At 35.5% G+C, this 17,278-nt stretch overlaps 1 protein-coding gene across 1 annotated transcript in view; it reads left to right on the top strand.

Moving 5' to 3' along the window:
- MYO1D (myosin ID) overlaps positions 1-17,278 on the top strand; it is a 348,112-nt gene that overhangs the window by 166,481 nt on the left and 164,353 nt on the right. The window lies entirely within an intron of this gene.

Genomic DNA, 17,278 nt, shown 5'->3' on the forward strand with positions numbered 1-17,278 from the left:
AAAAATTTTGTCAACATGTTTGAAATGACCTCCCTCACTCATAATCACCCCACCACTGCCTCCACTTGACCTCAGGTGTGGAGTGACATCTTCACAATGCTTGTTAATTCATGGTACCTGTCATCCTTGATCTGTGCAAGACCCCCTTCTCATTTCATTCACCCATTCATTCTTTTTATCCCCCATGCCTTTTCCCATACCTCCCATGCAAACCATTTTAATGCAGAAAATGATGTGTGTATAAAAACATCATGCACCTCTGTAAGGATGTCCTTAGGATATGTGCCTAATAGAAAAGTGGCTGGGCCATAGGGCATGGTATACCTAACTGGTATAAGTAGTGCCAGATTCCTCTCCAGAGTGACTGCGCTAGTGTGAATCACCACCACTTGTACATGAGGGTTACTATGTGCCCGCATACCTACCAGAATGATACAGCTTACCTAAATTCTATCAGGCTAATAGGTACAAGGATATCCCATCGTTTTACTCTGTATTTCCCTGTTATGTTGAATTTGAGCATTTCATTAAATGCTTGTTTGCTTTTGGGTTTTCCTGTAAACTGCCTGTTAACATCCTTAATCTATTTTAATACTGATTTTGGTGTTTTCCTATTGCTTAGCTGAAATTCCTTGAATGTTCTAGACACTAATCTTGTATTCACTTTATTTTTTTTATTTTTTATTTTTTTTTATCATTTAGAATTTTTATTTTAAGCTTATTGAAAGAATTCTTTTAGACATATATAGACATTTAAAAAATATCACTGTCAGGTTACACTAATTGCTACATGACTATGCTAATTATACGGCTAGGCAATTCATAACTAAAGCCAAAACATTTCATTATTTTAGTTATACTAAGTTTCCATTTGTATTGTCAGCGCTAGGGCTCAGACCCTTCAAACCCATTGTACGGACTGGGTAATAGACCCCTCACATGCAGGTCGATGCTAGGTAATTAGGAAAGATCCCGGGAGCCATTGGCAGACGACATGAGCTCAGTCCTCAGCAGTAGTAGCAGTAGCAGCTTACAGCAGCAGTAGCAGCAGAAGCAGCAGTGGTGGCAGTGGCCTCTCGGGGCATCTGGGGGCACTGGCAGCAACAGCCACCAGCAAAGTAGTTGCCTCCCCGTGGCACCCCCGGGAGCATCTGGGTGTCGGGGGGCCCGTGGATCAGAGCCCCTCATCCTTTATACTTAAGTCCATAACCCAGAACACCTGGGTGCCCATGTGCAATTACATTAGACAATAACCAAGGAACACCTGGGCTCATGTGCATATTTACATTTTTTTTTTTTTAATTTTATTTTGTCGATATACATTGTGGCTGATTATTGCTCCCCATCACCAAAACCTCCATCCCTTCTCCCTCCCCCCCTCCCCCCCAACAATGTCCTTTCTGTTTGCTTGTCGTATCAACTTCAAGTAATTGTGGTTGTTATATCTTCTGCCCCCCCCCCGGTTTTGTGTGTGTGTGTGTGTGTGTGTGTGTGTGTGAATTTATATATTAATTTTTAGCTCCCACCAATAAGTGAGAACATGTGGTATTTCTCTTTCTGTGCCTGACTTGTTTCACTTAATATAATTCTCTCGAGGTCCATCCATGTGTTGCAAATGGCAGTATTTCATTCATTTTTATAGCTGAGTAGTATTCCATTGTGTAGATGTACCACAGTTTCCGTATCCACTCATCTGATGATGGACATTTGGGCTGGTTCCAACTCTTGGCTATTGTAAAGAGTGCTGCGATGAACATTGGGGAACAGGTATACCTTCGACTTGATGATTTCCATTCCTCTGGGTATATTCCCAACAGTGGGATAGCTGGGTCGTATGGTAGATCTATCTGCAATTCTTTGAGGAACCTCCATACCATTTGTATTCACTTTAGACACCATATATTCTCCTATCCTGTAGGCATTCAGATGAACTTTATCCATAATATGCTTTGTTGAACAGAATTCTTGAATTTGACCTAATCCAATTCTTTAATTTTTTGCCTTTACTTTGTGCTTTGGAGTTTTGCTTAAGACTTTCCTTGTCTCTTTGTCACAAAGACATCATCCTATATTTTCTTCTGTGAACTGTATTGCTTTACCTCTTATGTTTAGATCTTTAAACCACTTAGAATCCACCTATGTATGTGGTTATATAGGAATCCAGTTTTATTTTCCTCCATATGGTGAGCCAGTTTTCTTACTACCATCTACTGAACAATTTGTCCTTTTCTCATTGATTTGTGGTGCCACTTCTATCATATATTAGGTCCATTCATATATGTATATAGAGAGAAAGATTCTGTCTCTGAGCACTCTATCCTGTTCCATTATTTCTGTTTGCCTGTTTTTGCACTAATGCTGCACAGTTTTATTGTAGTATGTGTTAGTATATGGTAAGATAAGTCCATTTCTCTACTTTTCTTTATTAAGGTAGATTAACCTTATACATAGACCGTTATTCTGCAATATAAATTTTAATGTGTGTAATAAGTTCATTAAATTCAACAATGATTTTTATTAGGATTTCATTGAATTTATAGATTCACTTGAATGGAAAACATTTTTATAATATTAAGTCATATTATTAAGAGCATAAAATAGGTTTATTTAAATCATCTAATTTGACCTTTAGACTGAGAGAGGGCTTATGAATTCATGGTTAATTTTTAGATATATATATATTTTTTTTTACTAGTGTACACTTACTATCATATTTTCTACATGGCAGTAGAAATAACATTGGCTCATGTTGGTTTATCTGTATCCATAACGAAACTTTTATTGAATTGTATTTGTTGATGTTAGTTTTTCTGGGTAAATAATTATATCATATGCAAATAGTAATTTTCTCTTCCCATCCAATTGCCAAGATATTTCTAAGTGTAGGTGTCTTTTCGTTTATTTTGTCTGGAACTCAGAATAACTTTTGGACTGGAATACAAAATTCTGTTTCATCTCAAAACAGTTTCTTTCTATTAATTGCTTTTTTCCATTGCTTTTGTTCATTTCTATTTCTTTCTCAAGAATGCTTGTCAATTTGCAAGTTGTATCTATGTTTTCTGTCTGCCATAGTAAATTATTTTCATGCATCTGTTCTCCTGTATCTTCAAGTTCTTTCCTTTGATCTTCAGTACTTACCTGTGGTGGTGTTTTGTTGTTGTTGTTGTTCAGCTCTGATAATATGTTTTTCTTCTTTCTACCTGTCCAAGAGGTTGATTCAGGCTCAGAGTTAGGCCCTGAACCAGGGTGACCATATCAATTTGCTTGGGACAGTCCTGGTTTATGACTGTTGCCTGCTGTAATTATTAATAGTACCTCTTCACTCTCAAAAGTTTGCCACCAGATAATAAACTGTTTAGTCATTTAACTCTATTCATTGTATACTCTTCCATGTGAATTTTTTTTCCTGTTAATATAATGAAATAGTATTATTTTTTTCTTTACAGCTTTTGGGTTTCTTCAAAAAAATTTATGGGTCTGGAATTTGTTTTTGTATATGGTGTGACATAGGGGTGCAACTTTGTTTTGTTCCAGGAGAATAACTAGCTGTTTTAATTCCATTTATTCAAAAATTCCTTTTTTTCCACTAACTTGAAATTCCACCTTTATTCAATGTCATTTTTCCATAAGTATGTGAATCTATTTCAGGACTCATTATTTTATTCTACACTCAATTCCTATGCCAGTATCATACTGTTTTTATTATATTACATCATAATAGATTTTAATATCTGGGAACCTGGCTTTTAGTGTATTTTTATACCTTTCCTGTGATTTAATAGAGATTTAATTGCAAGTTGTAAGAGGCATAATTAAGGATATTGACTAAAACCAGAACCTCTAAAATTGATTGTTTTTTAAGGAATAAACTGCATAACCACAAAGAAAGATTGCAGAAGAGATGCAAGCTATGTTACTTTCTGATTCGTAAAAAATGAATGGTTCTCCACTGTCATCGTCTAAACCATTCACTACTCAGTATCAAGAATTATAGATAATCTGTTTAGTGCATCTTATTTCTCTTCATATACTTGGTCATGTGCTTGGTAGTGTAGGAAATTTGTGAAATTATAAGAAATATCTTTTTTTGGAGAAATACCATCTAAATTTCAAAGGCTGTTTTATTAGTTTTATAGTACGTAAGTAATAGCAATACAAGTTCATGTTGAAAAATGAAAATATATAAATGGTTTTATATTATTTAAAATACAAAACTCCTAAAAGAAAACATAGGGGAAACACTTCAGGATATAGGACTAGGCAAAGATTTTATGAATATGACCCCAAAAGCACAGACAACAAAAGAAAAAATAAACAGATGAGATTATATCAAACTAAAAAGCTTCTGCACAGCAAAAGAAACAATTAACAGAGCAAAAAGACAACTTACAGAATGAGTGAAAATATTTGTAAACTATGCATCCAACAAGGGATTAACATCCAGAATATACAAAGTACTCAAACAACTCACCAGTAAGAAAACAAGTAACCCAATTAAAAAATGGGAAAAAGAGCTGAATAGACATTTCTCATATGAAGATATACAAATGACCAACAGACACATGAAAAAATGCTCAACATCTCTAAGCTTCAGAGAAATGCAAATCAAAACCGCATTGAGATATCATCTCACCCCAGTTAGCCTGGCTATTATCAAAAAGACAGAGAATAACAAATGCTGGTGAGGATGTGGAGAAAGGGGAACCCCTCTGCACCGTTGGTGGGACTGTAAATTAGTGCAGCCGTTATGGAGAACAGTACGGAGATTCCTCAGACAACTCCAGATAGAACTGCCACATGACCCAGCAATCCCACTGCTGGGTATGTACCCAAAGGAATGGAAATCATCTTGTCAAAGGGATACCTGCACTCCCATGTTTATTGCAGCTGTATTTACAATAGCCAAGAGTTGGAATCAACGTAAATGACTCGATAAGGAAAATGTGGTGTATATGCTCAATGGAATCCTACTCTGCCATAAAAAAAAAGAATGAAATTCTGCCACTCACAGCAACATGGATGAACTTAGAGAAAATTATGTTAAGTGAAATAAGGAAGGAAGAAAGGAGGGAGGGAAGGAAGGAAGGAAGGAAACAAACTATCACTATAATACATTAAATTTTTTTTAAAAGAACTGTGGTTATTAGAGGTGGGAAAGGGGGAGAGGGAGGGGGTTGGTGAGAAACTAGTTAAGGGTCACAAAGATTGATTACATATTGTAAACATGAGTATACTAATTATCCTGATTTGATCACCACATATTGTACAAATGTATTGATATTCAATTCTGTACCCCACAAATATATAAAATCAATTATTTTTCAATAAAAAAGTCAAAAAAAGAAAAATGAATCTTTACTACAAGAAAAAGAATGATTATTTCCTATGATGAATTTTTATTTGATTTTTCAAGGAAAGAAATTAGTCATGAAAATTAAAAAATAATATATAATTTTATTGTATATGATATATAAATTTAAATTATATCATTGGTGTATAATACTTTTGGTTATATCTTTACATGTATAAACATTTATTGTATATCTGTAATAACTGCCTTAGTCCTTTGTATGATTTACTAGAGTTTCCTCAGTCAGTCTTCCATTACTGGATATTTAGGCGTTTCCAATTTTTCTTTTATTTTTATTTTTTATTGAAACATAATTGATTATATATATCTGGGTGGTACAGCATTGAATATCAATACCTGTGTGCAATATGTGATGCTTAAATCAGGGTAATTACTATATTCACCCTTACACATTGTAATCATTTTTACAGGCCTCATTGCAATGCACATCTCTGTTTATTTACAGCAGTGCCTGACACATACTAAGGGTTCAGTAAGTGTTTGCTATTGTTATTACTATCTAGTACTGCTACTACTACTATCAAGTAGTTGTATGTATCCTTGATTACTTTGTTGGATTAAATTTCAGACAGACATGAAATTGTGGGTTTAAAAGATGTGCACTTTTAAAGTTTTCTAGACCCATTTTCAAATGGCCTCTAGAAAGATTGTACCAATTTATGTTCCCACCAACTAATGTGTGAAAGAGCTTGTCTCACTGAAGCAGCACGTTTTCATTCTTTAAGTACTCTTTCTGAATGGCCAAAAACCTGAATGTTTTGCCTGAATATGGAAAAATGCATTTTATTTATTTATTTTTTTTTTTTTTCTTTTTCGTGTCCGGCACTCAGCCAATGAGTGCACCGGCCATTCCTATATAGGATCCGAACCCTCAGCCGCTGGGAGCGTCGCCGCGCTCCTAGCGCCGCACCCTCCCGAGTGCGCCACAGGCTCGGCCCATGGAAAAATGCATTTTATATGGAAAAAAAACCCTCAGTTGTAGTATACTCATCTTTGCATCATTAAATTAAAAGAAATTGATCAATGTAGCCAGTGAGATTCTTTTAAAGATTATTCTGTTCCTTTTATAATACACAGTTGATTCACTTACCTTTGTACCCTCTACATGTGAGTTTGTGTGTATGTTCCCTTCATCACATTGGAATGAGAAATCACTAAGGTGGTATTTTAGGTGACACTGAAGAAACTGTTTTTGGAATTACAGCTTTAAGCAAGAAGGTGCTAAGAGATCAGTAAAGTATGTTGTCAGTTCAGCAGCAAACACATGGAGCTGAGTTGGAGTGCATAATGATTGTTATTAAGTGTGCTGTAAGGTAAACCTGACCAGGTTGATTTGTTGTTTTAGCCTTTTTTTTTCATCAACCTGGGACTTTCTGGTTTTGGGTTTATCATTCATCACCTATGTGTCTTATTCATTAATTCCTAGAAAACAGGACACTTATTTGTTGCGTGGTTGGAGAAATCCTGAAAGAAGGCTGTAGTTTTAACTTTAACTAAGAGTTAACAGTTAACTGATTTTTAATGAAAATATTGTACCAAAAGCATTACAAAGAGTCATGGTTCTCTAGTCCTCTCTGCCCATTTACTCTAAAATATTTTGTCTTGGAAGAGGAATGGGGTATGGAAACCTTCAAAACACTTCCTTCTCATTTTGGTACATGTATGGTTTTAAATTTATGTTCTCATTCTAGAGAATCATAGGGCAAGATCAAAATTGTCCTATTAGGTGTTATTAAGGACACATTCTCAAAGGGAGATGGAAAAGTATTGAGGAAGTTTGTCTCTTGTGTGGCCATTAGCAAAAAATTTGGATAGGTTGATAGATTAGAAGAGTGGATTTCTTGACCCATCTACAAGTGCCTTTGGGAATTGTCTTTATTTGGTGGGATTAGCCCTTTCCTAAAGGTAGGTATAATTAATTATAGACAGAGATCTTATTTGCTGCCATGTCATGTACTTGAACCATTTCAGATCACATGGCTTTGATTATAGCTCTAGGAACAGAGTTATCCCTTCCTACACCGGTGTGCCATGGTGTAGTTAAGAGGTCAGGGCCCTTTCTAAGTCACATACTGAAGACTACTAAAGATGTAAGTTCTTTCTTTAAACAATAATATCTTAAGACTTTATTTTCCTTCAAGCAATTTGTGGGTACCCTAGGATAACAGTTATAGCTCATGAATTCCATAGCAGCAAGTGCTTCCAGCTCTGGAAATTTACATAATACAAACCCTGACCTGTGCTCCATTGCTCCATGTTATGAGTTTTACAGTTTTTATTTCAGTCTTAAATGTGGCTCGTAGCTTGTAGCACCCATGACATGGTAAACTGTGGTGTCCACAGTCAAGCTTAAATTTAAAGTTGGTTGGCAGTCATCCATTACAGTTCTGTGAAACTACGGACCAATCTTTATAGGAAATAATGAGAATAGTTTGCTGTAAATGTTCATATGCATTGGTCTCCTAGGGTCAGTTGGCCCCCAGAATTTTATTTTTGTTTGTTTGTCGGCTTCCTGATTTGAGGGTGGTAGTGGTTTGATTATTAGGTCATAGCAAAATTGGTACAATTCTAAAAGCAGGATAGGGGAGAACAAAGGAATGAGTGGAGAAGAAAGTCTATGAAAAAATGTGAAAGAGATAAATCTGTGGAAGGAAAAAAGGTCTCTAGCTAGTGAAATAAAATATTCAAAATGTGGGCTAAAATTATGTGTGATTGTTTCTAATTTTATATGGAATTTATGATGGAATTGTAGAGTAGTTAGTGATCTTTGCTTTTTCAATTCAAACTAATAAACATTTGGCATTCCACTAGCAAAGTAATATTGTTAAAATATTATGCAAAAATAGGGCTTTTATCAATAAATCAGCAGTGCATGTATAAATATGTATGCATGTAATAGACACACGATGATACGTTATTATTTATTTTTTATGATTAGATTTTCTATTTCCCCAAAAGTGTTAATTAAAAAAAATAATAACTTCCAGTTAATACATGTTTGTTCTATTTCATTTTCTAATTTTGTCATTAATTTTTAGTTTTATTGCTTTATGATCACAGAATGTTAAATGAACCATTTCTACTTTCTGGAATTTATTGAGGTTTTCATTGCGCCTGGTATACAGTCATTTTTGTGAATATAATGTGAAAGAAGGGTTTTTTTTCCTTTTTGACATTTTTATTACGAAAAATTGAAAATCTTCACAAAAGTAAGAAGAGTAGTGTAATGAATCCCCATGTTTTCATCACCCAGATTCAGCACTTAACATTTTGTCCTTCTTATTTTATGTAGTACTTACCATACCTTTATGTATGTTTGCTTTGTTTTGGTGGGAGTTTTTTAAAAGAAAGTCCTAGATATCTTATCATTTTACCTTTAAATGCCAATATAATCTTTACAGATGAGGATGTTACAGATAAGGACTTCATATCATTTTCATACAATATAAAACTATAATTCCTTAACATCATCTAATACTTAGTCTCTTTTCGTTATTCCCAGTTGACTAAAAGCTGTTTTTTCACAGATGGTTCCAAATAGGTTTGGTAGTCTATGAGCTGAGGCACTTCTGAGAAAAGAACATAAGTCCTTATCAAAGTGCAGTGTCAACACCAAGGGCAGCAGATCCTGGCAGTCAGTCAGATATCTTGCAATCAGCTTGAGGTTTTGTTCAAATATATTTCAGAGACTTGATATGTAATATTAATTGTGATTTTCAATGACACCGTTTTCATTCTTAAAAATTGTATGTTTTAAAGGTGGCTCATGTATAACAAGAACTGCCGTAGTTGGTTTGTCTTAATTAACAATTGAATATTATTTGTGTGTTCTTGTGTTTGTTAAATTTGCATTTTACACTATTATTGTTGGTTTATATTATAGCTCCAATTACGAGAAGGATCTTAGAAGGATTAAAAGTGGCTCATTAGCCTGGAGAAAATTATGCTAAGTGAAACAACCCAGGTGCAGAAAGAGAAATACTGCATGTCTTCACTCATAAGTGGGAGCTAAATTCATAAATAAACAAATAAACAATAAAGAGAGAGAGAGAGAAAGAAGCAACAATCACAATAATACATTGAACTCTTAGAAGGAGAGAATAGAACTGTGGGTGCTAGAGGTGGAAGCAGGGAGGGGAGGGAGACAGGAAGGAGGGTTAATGAGGAATTGGGTAACAGACACACAGAATGTTTGCATATTATAATGATGAATAAGCTAACTCTCCTAATTTGACCATCAGACATTGCACACAACTATTGATAGTCAACTTTGTACCTCACAAATATGTATAGTCAAAAAAAAAAAAGTGGCTTATTAAACCATAAACATGTAATGAAAATAGCAAATTCTGAAATTGAGAATAGTATCATAACTGTTAATTATAAGTAGTCTCAAAGGTTAATATAGACCTGAATATAATAATTCTGTAAACCATCCAAAAGAAAAGTGTGAATAGAATCATTATCTGAAAATTGGATTTTATTGGTTTCGTCATTCATTTGCCCCTATTCTGTAATGTATTATTTTTATTATGAAACTTTGTCAAGTAGTGGCATGGAGCCATGGGGGGCGTTCACATCATTTTCAAACAAAACTCACTGGCTTCTTTATGAAACCAATCAAGTGTTTTATTTCTTAGACTAAAAGCAAAATAATTATTTCTCATATAAAATTGGTTACTTTTGCCCTTAAACTAAAACGTGCGTGCGCACACACACACACACACACACACACACGCACATACACACAACCTATTAATACCGTAGCTGGTATTTACTGAGTAACAGGCTCTATTCTGATTACTTTACATATATTAACTAAATCTTTCTAAGAACCTTGTAATAAGTGTCTATTATTATTTCCATCTAATAGATAAGGGAACTAAAGCCACTGAGTGATTAAGTGACTTGATGGAGGTCACCAGATGGTGAATGCCAGAACTGGGATCTGAACCCAGTAATCCTGTCTCCCACACACATTGTTTTGAGCACTGTACACTCTCACCACAGTAGCATCATTCAGGATGCATTTCCCATAGGAAAAACAGGTGTGACTCATGCTACTGCAGAAGAATTTGCAAATCAGCCACAAAGGTGATGATGGCATTATACTCAGAGAGAAAGCAAAATGAGATTTGGCGAAAGTCCTTTGTTAAATAACCTTGGTACACATCTAATGATGTCTGAGTCATTGACTGTCAAGTACATGGATTAAGATATATTTTTAATAGAATAGGAAAACACTGATGTTGAAAGGGTGAATCAGCTCTTGACATATGTACCCTAATGAAAGGTGATCAATGACTATTTTTTACTGAGAATACATGCTCCAGGAGAAGAGATTTTTGTTTGTTTTGGTAAAAGTGACTTTCGAGTCATTTGTAAGTTGAGAAAGGCAAGTTTGGATGACTACCAGCAAGGCATAAGCTGAATTACAGGAAAGAGGGTGCATTACTGTGTAATAAGAGAAGTTGCCCACAATGCAAGTTCATTCATTGCTTTATTAACAGGGAGTATTTATGATCAAAAATATGCTGCTTGATCTTGACTGAGTTGTGAAAGAAAGAAAGGGAAGTGTGTCTTTGACCCTGTATCTTTTCAGCATGTTGTGAGAAGAAATGAGTAGCAGGTGTCCTTTACAACAGTGTGATATATGGCAGAAGGTGTTCATGTGCATTTTTAAATAAGTAATAAACATGGATTTGTTCACTCATTATTAAATGAGGACACAAAAATGAACACGACAAGTTTCCACTCAGAAGAGGCTGACTGCCCGGTCAGGAGAGAGATGCATTAGCACTCAAACCAGTGAGTTGAAGTGGCTGTAGCACTCTGGGGTAGGCAGTGCCTGCCAGGGGGGCTCAGAGAAGAGGCGCCAACCTGAGTTGGGGAGAGAAGGCTTCTGGAAGAAGAGGTGCCAAAAAGTTTGCCAAAATCCTAACTCTGTTGTTATATTCATGTTTTACTTGAAAATACATTTATAGGAAGGACAGATCTTAATGTGCATTTCATAAACCATTTATAGGTTGAGTTCATTAGATGTTCGTTGATATCATAGTGGGTTAATGTCACTAAAGTTAGTGAGTAGAATAAACTTCCTATGACAAATATAGGGAACAAAGTTTTCTAGGAAAAAATTCAAACATATTTTCCATAACATAGACCTTCAGATTACTAAAACAGCACTTCCCATGTTACGAGAAAGTCTTGCCCTTCTAGCAAATAAGTAACTAGTAAGCAGACACACAGCAACAGTGCAACTCATGATGACAGAATTAAATTAGACTTAACTTGTATTTTATAACAGGTATATAAATATTTACTAACCTTTTCCTTATTTATCTAACAAGATGCAAAGAGCTACTTCAGGGCTTGTCTCCTGAAAGCAACTAGATCAACAAACTCCCATTCTGTCAAGGTTTCTCATTAATGACTGAGAGTTGAGGCTGGCAGCCTCTGATCTGATTAGACTTTTTTTTTTATCATAGCTTATAATAGTCTGTTTTCACATTATACTGTACATAGTCTTCTGCAACTTGATTTTTTCACTCAGCATGATTTTTTTTTTTAATTTCTCTAGGTCCACTAGCGTAGTGATAGTCTATTTACTTTTACTTCTTTGTGGTATTTTATTATTAAAAAGTCATAGTTTATTTACTTTCCTAATAGTAGTCACTTAGTTTTTCAATTTTTTGTCATTCTACAAAATGCTGCAGTGAACACTTTGGTACATGTTCTCTTGCCTACAGGTGACTAAGTCTCTGTGGGGCAGCTGTTATCAAATTTCAAGAACACCAAAAAGCTCACTTAGAAAATTCTGCAAAATGCAAGAATATGCAAACATATCCCATTAGCTGTCAGAGTGATAATGTCATTACATGTGACATAGTCTTTGGAAAACTCCACACAGCATACTGAAAAGATATAGAGTCGTTGGCCATCATTTGATAAGAGAGGACGAGAATTTAAAAGGCAAATAACCTGCTGGTATGCTTATGAAATTAGTTTTTGATCTTGAGGATCCTTTGAAAGGGTCTCAGCAATGCTCAGGGTTCCCCAGACCACAGTTAGAGAACCGGTGCTCTAGGGTATGTTCCTCAGACTGCAAATGCTAGGTTGTAGGGTCTGCACGATTGCCTGATTGCTTTCCAAAATAACTATACCAGCTTGCGCTTATCCAGAAATGCATGAGAGTTTTTATTCCACACCCTTATCAACAATTTAAATTGTCAGACTTTTAAATTTTGGCCAATCTTATATTGACCCCTGAGTGTCACCTTTTCTTTCTTATATGCTCAGCTAGGCATGGGGGTGTTTGTTACATTTTTGTAGCAGTAGGAATATCACGTTACTTATTCCACCACTTTCCTACCAGGTTCAGTGGAAGTCCCATTGAAAGTTTAAGAGTAGTGATGTGTCAGTTTTTGAGTTTTAAATATGTCTGTGTCAAGGAGAGATTAGAAGTCAATAAGACTGGAGGCAGGATGGCCAATTAAGAGGCTGTTGCTGTAATCTAGGGGAAAATTAATGAGGGCCTAAATCGCAGTGGTGGTAGTTGAGATGGAGAGAAATTTGAGAAATATTTAGGAAGTAAAATTAGCCAACCATGATAGAAGTTTGGATGGGAGACTGATGAAAGGCAGGAATCAGTGATTCCTGGGTTTCCAACTTAGGGTCCTGGATAGCTAGCATCACTATCTGCTGAGACAGAGACAAAAGATACAGAAGCAGGAGCATATTTGGAGGATATTAATAGTGTGGGGCACAGTGTGTTCAAGGTGCCTGTGAGACACTCAAGTGGAGATGACCAGCAAGCAGTTGGATGTTTGAGTCAGGAACACAAAGGAAGTAGCAAATTTCAAATAAAGAGAATTCTTCAACAGTATCAAACATAGTAGACATCCAGCAGAAGTGGAAAGTGCCCACTTAATCTGGCTATCAGGAGATCTTGGTTTATTCATAACTAGCCTATGAAAGTTGATCAGGATGAACGCAAGGTGTAGAAGAAAAACAAACCAGGTATCAGAATCCTCCAGCAAGAAAGTGTGTTGAATGTTTATTGGTAAATCATGGTAATGAAAGTAGGTATGGCAAAGGATGTGTGTTCTTAATGAAGAAACCAAGGAATGTTAATGTTCTATAAAACATTTAGTAAATGTTGATTTTTGAACACTGAAGCCTTGCCCCTACACATATTACTAAGCAGTACTATTAGAATATCATTACTGTGTACAAGTCATAGATTTTACTATTGTGAAGAAAATTTCTCTCAATTTATAAGCCAATAACTGATCCATTTAATATTTACCTATTGACGAATATTAACCCCTTTATAGATCAGTAGAAATGCTTCAGCAAAAATCAAGCATCAAAACAACAAAACATACTTCCCTGCTCCCCCCCCCCCACCTCAGCCTCCCTTTTTCCTCCTCCCATCCAATTGGTGAATAAAAAGATAAAAGCATATTTGGAAAATAATGGTGACATGTCAAAAGTAATTTGTTTCTTATTTATCTCCTCTCAGATACTGCCAGTAAAAAACCCCTGCCACCCCTTTCTCTGCTTGTTCCTCCATACTGGGAAGCAGATGATTTGCTCTCCTGGAGGAGCAGCAGGTCGGTTGCCTGGGTGATTTCTCATTACTAAGGCAACCAATTTGGTGCTTCGGTGTGAATCCCAATTTTAAAATGTAATTATGCCAAGATATGTACATATGCTTGAGATTTACTTAAGAGAAATCTGTTCTCCTTTGGAAGGAAAACATTTCCTATGTTAGATGAAAGAAGGGGGGAAATACTGCTTCTATTCTTTGCTAGTTTAAATGCACCTTTCAAGTGAGCCCCCTCCATGTCTAGTAAAACAGCTTGCATTGGTTTCTCCCTCACCACTTTTTTTTTTTTTAACTTGAGATGTTCCCTTTCCAAGACACTTCTCTCTTGAGACCTGTCACTCAGAACCCAACAGCTCTTGTCTCCATGACAACACTTTCTGGCCCCTGAAGGTGGTGGTAGGTAAAAAGGAAGGAAAAAAAAAAACCCAACATGGCTACATTTTCACTTCACTTTTCTTTTTTAATTGCTACAAGCTCAAGAGATTGACTCTTTGTCATGAATTAATTAGTGAAGGGGAAATGATTCAGTGAATAGATGTTTACGTTAAATTATAAAACTTACGAACAATTCGGTGAGGATTCCTGTCCCAGATTCAAGTGAAAGATGTAATAGATAGAAATGTACAATCAAAAGCTTGTCTGGAGGAAGACTGTGTTATTACAGAGGTAACTGAAGATGTGCACACCCAAGCCAAATAAAATACCATAGAGTCATTGCTGAGCAGTTAACTTTTTCTTCCTTCCCAACAAAAATTATCATTTAAAAATAAAAAAGGTATATTTAGATGCAAGGAGTATTTAATTACCAACCTTATTAAATAATGCCTATTAAATCACATAATCTGTGCAACTCGTTAAGTTTCCCGTTTGCTGTAGATGCCAGGAAGCTCAGGACTTAGATTTACATTCAAAATTTGGGGATTTCGAGTATAGCTCTCTCCCTTTCCCACCTACACCACTGCCTCCATTGTCTGGTTGTCTTTTTATTCCTATTTTGGTAATTCTTAGTTATATATGTACCATTTTTGTAAGATCCCACATCCTTTTGGAAATAATTATGTAGCAAATATTAAAGGCAGTGGTGAAAACATTTAATTGTAATGGCCATTCACTGCTTAGTGACAATGCTGGCATTTAATATAAAGTATTACCAAAACAAAAAGGTGATTTTTAAAACTGACTTTTTGGGGGGGCAGACAAAAGGCTTTTGTAATGTACATAATTTTGCCTCTTATTTCATTAAGCTAAGTAACTTTATGGGTGACAAAATATATCCTGTTTACCAAGTTAAACAAGGATACTTTTTAAAGTTCTTGGAAAGGTTCATATTATCTTTCAATTCTGTTTTCCACTAACTTTTCGAAGTACCTTCCTATGTGGTTTAAGTGTGAGGGCTACAGTATTGAGGTTTATTTTATTCTTTTCTTACTATAGCAAATGTACAAAACTACTACCAAGAGATGTAAGTGGATCAGAAGTTGCTCATATTCTTTGTTATGGCACATTTAAACACTTTTTGCTTGGGCTAGCAAGTTTTGCTAACCAAAAAAAAGGGGGGGAGGTATGAAATATTCAACATGTTCTGGGAAATGTATCATTATTTATTGCATATATTTAGAGCATTCGGTTTCTCTTAATAAGGAGACAGATAGTGTTTATTTCAGCAACTGCAGAATATGAACATTTTTAATATATAAAAGGTTCTCCCAAAGAAATGAGACAAATACCTCACTAGAAATTTGAAAAAAAAAATATGGACAGGTTTTTAAAAATTTTTTTTTTCAAAAAAATCATACACAGCGTTGCCAAGGATATGTGTACTACTGGCATAAGAGTAAACAGGCAAGAACTTTCCGGAGGGTGGTTTGGCAATGTGTTCCCACAAAAAAATCTAATTTCGTTTGCTTCTAATTCAGCAACTATACTTCTAGAAATTAATACTAAAGAAAATTCTTAAGAATTCATGTACAAATTTAATTGTAAGAATTTTCTTTGCAACATTTCTTATGAAAGTAGAAAATAATGGACAATCTTAAATGTTAAGAAATTATTTATATGAATTATGATACATCTATACAGTAGAAAATTATTCAGCTATTAATAATGACAATGTAAAGAATCGGTGTCAATTCCTCTTTGTTTTTTGGGGGGTTTTTTTGTTTTTTTTTTTTTTTTTTTTTTTTAATTTTATTTTGTCGATATACATTGTAGCTGATTAATGCTCCCCATCACCAAAACCTCCCTCCCTTCTCCCTCCCCCCCTCCCCCCCAACAATGTCCTTTCTGTTTGTTGGTTGTATCAACTTCAAATAATTGTGGTTGTTATATCTTCTTCCTCCCCCCCCCCCCCGGTTTGTGTGTGTATGTGTGTATGTGTGTGTGTGAATTTATATATTAATTTTTAGCTCCCTCCAATAAGTGAGAACATGTGGTATTTCTCTTTCTGTGCCTGACTTGTTTCACTTAATATAATTCTCTCAAGGTCCATCCATGTTGTTGCAAATGGCAGTATTTCATTCGTTTTTATAGCTGAGTAGTATTCCATTGTGTAGATGTACCACATTTTCCGTATCCACTCATCTGATGATGGGCATTTGGGCTGGTTCCAACTCATGGCTATTGTAAAGAGTGCTGCGATGAACATTGGGGAACAGGTATACCTTCGACTTGATGATTTCCATTCCTCTGGGTATATTCCCAACAGTGGGATGACTGGGTCGTATGGTAGATCTATTTGCAATTGTATAAGGAACCTCCATACCATTTTCCATAGAGGCTGCACCATTTTGCAGTCCCACCAACAATGTATGAGAGTTCCTTTTTCTCCGCAGCCTCGCCAGCATTTATCGTTCATAGTCTTTTGGATTTTAGCCATCCTAACTGGGGTTAGATGGTATCTCAATGTGGTTTTGATTTGCATTTCCCGGATGCTGAGTGATGTTGAGCATTTTTTCATATGTCTGTTGGCCATTTGGATATCTTCCTTAGAGAAATGCCTACTTAGCTCTTTTGCCCATTTTTTAATTGGGTTGCTTGTTTTCTTCTTGTAAAGTTGTTTGAGTTCCTTATATATTCTGGATATTAATCCTTTGTCAGATGTATATTTTGCAAATATTTTCTCCCACTCTGTTGGTTGTCTTTTAACTCTTTTAATTGTTTCTTTTGCTGTGCAGAAGCTTTTTAGTTTGATATAATCCCATTTGTTTATTTTTCCTTTGGTTGCCCGTGCTTTTGGGGTCGTATTCATGAAGTCTGTGCCCAGTCCTATTTCCTGAAGTGTTTCCCCTATGTTTTCT

The sequence above is a fragment of the Cynocephalus volans genome, chromosome 10, assembly GCF_027409185.1.
Source record: "Cynocephalus volans isolate mCynVol1 chromosome 10, mCynVol1.pri, whole genome shotgun sequence".
NCBI lineage: Eukaryota > Metazoa > Chordata > Mammalia > Dermoptera > Cynocephalidae > Cynocephalus > Cynocephalus volans.